This window comes from Myotis davidii, unplaced genomic scaffold, assembly GCF_000327345.1.
Source record: "Myotis davidii unplaced genomic scaffold, ASM32734v1 scaffold2149, whole genome shotgun sequence".
In the NCBI taxonomy this organism is placed as follows: domain Eukaryota; kingdom Metazoa; phylum Chordata; class Mammalia; order Chiroptera; family Vespertilionidae; genus Myotis; species Myotis davidii.
This window is the reverse complement of record NW_006300221.1, coordinates 46,889-52,459: the sequence shown is the minus strand read 5'-3', so window position 1 is coordinate 52,459 and position 5,571 is coordinate 46,889. Positions and strand designations below refer to the sequence as shown.

The 5,571-nt window shown below is 41.3% G+C and overlaps 1 protein-coding gene across 5 annotated transcripts in view; it reads right to left on the bottom strand.

Moving 5' to 3' along the window:
• The window catches only part of EIF2A (eukaryotic translation initiation factor 2A), a 62,494-nt gene that overhangs the window by 56,571 nt on the left and 352 nt on the right, over positions 1-5,571 (bottom strand). The gene's annotated exons all lie outside the window — the stretch shown is intronic.

The window sequence follows — 5,571 nt, the reverse complement described above, 5'->3', positions numbered from 1 at the left end:
GGGGGAGCTTGGCCCAGCCACAAGCCAGGCTAACAGCTGCCAGTACAGCGGTGGTGGTGGGAGCCTCTCCTGCCTCCTCAGCAGCGCTAAGGATGTCCGACTGCAGCTTAGGTCTCTCCCCGCTGGCAAGGGGACATCTCCCGAGGGTGGCCGGGCTGCCAGAGGGATGTCTGATTGCCAGCTTAGGCCCAATCCCCCGGGGAGCAGGCCTAGGCCAGCAGGTGGTCCCAGACTGTGAGAGGGCACAGGCCAAGCTGAGGGACCCCACCGCCACCCAAGTGCACAAATTTTTGTGCACCGGGCCTCTAGTATGGTGATATAATCAAACCATATTTTATTGACTTAACTGCTGACCCCATTTGCTTGAGGTGACTGGCAAAAAAGAAAAAGAAAAAAGCTTTGCCCAACTTGGCTTATGTTCTCATGGCACTTGTAATTAGTGACCTTGGTCCTCATACTTGTATTACTATTATCAGTGACCACAATGCTTACCTGGGGAAAAGTGAAATTTCAGGGTTTTTTGAAACAAGGCTTTCTTTCCTTTTCTAAATTATTATTTCATACCTACACCCCAAACTAAGATAGGCAAAAGACCCCAAAGGAGTTGCCAGGCTAAATGCTTGTGTTCTCCATCCCTCAAATTCATATGCTGCAATTTAATCCCTAATTCAATCGCAACTAGAGGTGAGACCTTTGTGAGGTAACGTAAGTGTCCTTATAAAAGAGACTCCAGGGAGGTCCCCTGCCTCTCCCGCCATTTGAGGACACAGAGAAAACAGGACATGAGTGCTCCTGTAGACACTGTATCTACAGGTGCCTTTATCTTGAACTCCCTGGTCTCTAGACTGTGAGAAACAAATTTCTATTATTTATAAGCCTGTGATCTTTTATTATAGGAGCCCAAATGGACTAAAACAGAAATGGGGGGGGGATGGAAATCCCACCTAACCCACAGTCTTTCATGTAGATTAATCCAAATCTTACAAGGCAACACTTGACAGAGAAGTCAGTGTGAAAAGGGTCATGTCTTTCCTGCTCAATTAGCATTCAGTCTCATATGGTTTACAATTCCTGGTTTCAGTATGTTTCTGGAGAAGTGAAAATCTTGAGTCAAACTAATCAACTGCTTTTTAACATGTACATTCCCATTTGACATAATGAACACTTTAAAAACAAAAATCCAAAGGTTACATGTGCTATGATTCCATTTATGTAACACTCTTGAAATGGACAAGAGAATCATAATAGAAGACAAATCAGTGGTTGCCAAGGGTTAGAGTTTGAAGCAGGTGTTACATAAAAGGTTGGTATTTTCTTTGTGGTGGTGGAGCAGTTCTATATTCTGACAGTGGTGATTACATCAACCTACACATGATAAATTTTCTTAGACTATACACACATATACACAAACTGGTGAAATTCAAACAAAGACTGTAGTTTAGTAAATACTGCTGTGCTATTGTCAATTTTTTGGTTTTGATAACGTACTATGATTATATAAGACTTCATTGGGGAAAACTAGGTGAAGGGTCCATGGAAACTCTATTTAACTGTTTTTGCAACTTCTTATACTTAAATTATATCAAAATAAAGGGCCCATAAAAAGCCTATCTTTTGGGGTAATTGTTTGTTCACAATACAAGAAATTAAACTAATTATAAGTTTTGCAACATTCTTCAAAAATTTTAAATTGAAATAAAAAATTGAATAGACCGAGATTTTTGTAATAAAGAACATATTCCATGAGACAAAAGTACTCATTAAATTAGACAACCTTCTTTGTACATGATGCTTTAAGATAGATATATCTATTTTAGGGGGACTAATTATCCACTGAAACCATCACAAAAATCATATTGGGTTGTTCCAGTTTTGGAACAGAGCAGGTTCAATCAGGGGGTTGGGGAGCTCCTCCCTGTCATGCACACAGCAGGGCCCATCAGGGGGTTGGGGAGCTCCCCCCTATCAGGCACAGAGCAGGGCTGATCAGGGGGTTGGGGCGCCTTCCCATCACGAACAGAGCAGGGTGGATAGGGAGGTTGTGGCCCCGCCCCCTGTCACACACAGAGCCACAGGGCGATCAGGGGCTTTGAGCGCTGCCCCCTGTCACGCTGATCCCTTCAGGGTGGAGGTCCCCACTGGGGTGCCTGGCCAGTCTGGGTGAGGGGCTGAGGGCTGTTTTCAGGCTGGCAGGTGACTGAAGCTCCCAACTGCTCCTTTTTTTCTTTTTTTTAATTCTGGGCCAGCTTTAGCTCTGAGGCTCCAGCTCTTTGAAACAATGTTGTGATCCTGCTGGCTGAAGCCCAGCAGACTAAAGCAGGTTTCAGGGGTTTTGTTTAGCTTCTATATTTGTAACATAGTTTCTTAGAGTTGCAGCTCAGAGGCCTGCAGTGGCAGGCGGGGAACATTGGAGTCCTCTGTCACTGAAGCAAGCAAGCCTCATATTCGCTTTAAGCTACCTGGCTGCCGGCCGCCATCTTGGCTGGCAGTTAATTTGCATATCGCCCTGATTAGCCAATGGGAAGGGTAGCGCCGTACACTAATTACCATGTTTCTCTTTTATTAGCTAGGATGATACTTTTTTCAACCTTTACATTCACTGAAGTATATATCAATTTAGAAAAAATGACTAATTTTTAAAAATATATATTTTATTGATTTTTTAGAGAGGAAGGGAGAGGGATAGAGAGAGTTAGAAACATCGATGAGAGAGAAACGTTGATCAGCTGTCTCCTGCACAACCCCTACTGGGAATGTGCCCACAACCAACGTGCATGCCCTTGACCAGAATCGAACCTGGGACCCTTCAGTCTGCATGCTGACGTTCTATCCACTGAGCCAAACCGATTAGGGCTTAATTTTTAATAAATTATCTCAATGGCCTCAACTAAGCAAGCTGACTAGACAGTATGGGTTTCATGTAAGGCCACTGTTGTTTGGCATCCAATCCCCCCTTTTTAGATTACTCTAATTTTCCTTTGAAAACTATCCAGGGGTGAGAATATAACTTGGTCCTGGTGATCTGATTTAAAAATGACTGAAATCAAAGATGAGCAAGAGTTAAGCCAAGCTAAAGACAGCCAGCCTTGTGACTAGCAACAATGTGCTCTGTCCTTTGGGGCTACTGATTTGGTTGAATGCAAACCTTGAGCTATCATGTAGAATGTTCGCCTGTGAATGAATTTAACTGTGAAGAAATCAAGAGACAGGGATGAGAAAAACAGATTTTTGGAGTCATGCAAATACCTAGATGCAACAGTACTGAAGCTTTAAGGTTACATAAAGTTTTCTAAAAAAAATCCCCTTGTCATTTCCAATTAAGTCATGACTAATACAATTTACTGGATAATCTCTAAATTATTCACAACTACAAATCCCATGAGTATAAGTTTTAAAAAGATTCTGGAAGTAAAAGCATCTATTGTTAACTAAAATATCTATACTTAAAGTGTTTAAAGATATAATCATGTGGATGAAAAAGAGGAGTCCTATGGAAAGTAATCTCACAGGATGATCAGATCATAAACTGCTAACTGGGAAGTCATGGTGGGTAGTCATGTCCAGACATGTAACATTTTAGTAAAAGGTTTATCTTTGCCTTAAGCAATCCCTGTCCATTGTTTCTGTGCATCTACATTAACACACCTTTGAAATATGCACCCTTTAGCATTTAGTATTCTAAAATTGTGAGTAGCATACAAATTACCTTTATAAAGCTAGAGGAAAAAAAACCTAATCTCTATGTATAAAAGCCTAAGCGACTGAACGACTGAACGACCAGTCGATAGGTCGCTATGACGCGCACTGACCACCAGGGGACAGACGCTCAACGTAGGAGCTTCCCCCTGATGGTCAGTGTGCTCCCACAGCCAACCTCCTGCAGTCCCTCTGGCCAGCGGGTCCCGATTGGGGCCGGCTGGCCAACCTCCCGTGGTCTCTTCTCCTGGCCAGCTAACCTCCTGCAGTCCCTCCCTCCTTCCCTCCCAACCTCCCACAGCCCCAATCAGCCCTGATCGCCTGCCAGGCCAAGGGACCCCACCTGTGAATGAATTTGTACACCGGACCTCCAGTTTAATTATATAGTTATGCCTTTTAAATTGTATCTGCCTGGCATATTATCTAACAAATTATAGTCAGTATTTGATAAATGTTTGATGAATAAACTATAGTAGACAGGTTGAATTGAGTGGGCACAGTACATAATAACAAAGATCTTAAAATGTAGTATAATGTAGATCAAGCTTGTCAAACTCAGGGCCCGCAGGCTGCATGCAGCCCACAATGAATATTTTTGCGGCCCAGCCAATATAACGGTATATAAGGACCATTTTAATAAAAATTTCCTAACTTAATTTTTACAATATCCTGTTATACATAATTATTAATAAACTAGAACGTTTGCTAATGACTGATTACTATCATCGTGTTGCATTTATTTCCCTTACGCACCTTATGTGCAGGCGCACCATTTCTCTCCACTAATACTAGTAGCAAATATTTTAGCAGCCAATTGCCACATCATTAGTCTTGGACTGACTTGTTTGTTGTGCGCAACAAGAAATATTTCGCTTTCAGAGAACAAGAAAAATAGGTTTATTTGCATTACACTTATTAATTTGTGCAGTTATTCGATGTCTGGTAAGTTAATGTTCAAGAAAAAAATATTAATTTTTATTAAGATGTTCTATTATTTTATGTTAACGATTACTCATTTATCTCAGCCCTTTGTATTCTGCATGTCTCTATCGAAATAAACCTATGCTTCTATGAAAATTGAAGCTTTTGGTTTTTTTGCGGCCCACATCAACGTAAACCTTGTTTATTTGGCCCGTGTTAGCCTTTGAGTTTCACATACTTGATGTCGATCTTAAAATGTAGAAGAATTGAAAAGTTAAAAAGGTTCCTTTCATGTCTCAGGATGAAATAATCCTTTTCCATAAAAGTAAACATCCTGTCTCTTAATGACTTTCTTTTCCTTCTATATAAGTTATTAAGCCGCTGGTGATTTAATCAAAGCCATCTTTTCCCCTCTCAATTGCCCCCTCCTTATTTGATGCTCACTTGAGACTCCCAGCCATTACCCTAGTCCAGAGTCTTCCCTGACACTGTCCAAGACTAAGTTTATCATCTTCTCCAACATTATAAACTCTGCGTCAGCTTCAAAATCTCAGGAATCCTCTAGTATTCTAATGCTAAAATGCTCATAACCATTTCAACACCAAACAGTGCTAGATTATCTCTATAATGCTCACTGCTACCATCCCAGACCACACGTACTGCCACAGTTCCACTCTTTCAAGTCCTACAAATTTCATCAAGGCGAGGAGTACAAAACTTGGTATTACTTAAATTCACATGTTCTTCCTGTGTGGTCATTCTAGTGAACTTAGCCATGTGTTTATATTTTTTCCTTATTACTAAGGTAAATGATTTCACACGGTCAACAAAGCCTGTCAACAGATAAGGGTTCCTACAATGCTAGGATTGCAAACCCAGGGTAACAAATTCAACTAGCAGTTTCAGTTATCACCCTTCCTCTAATCCCGCAGAACTTGAAACGGGGAAAGAGAG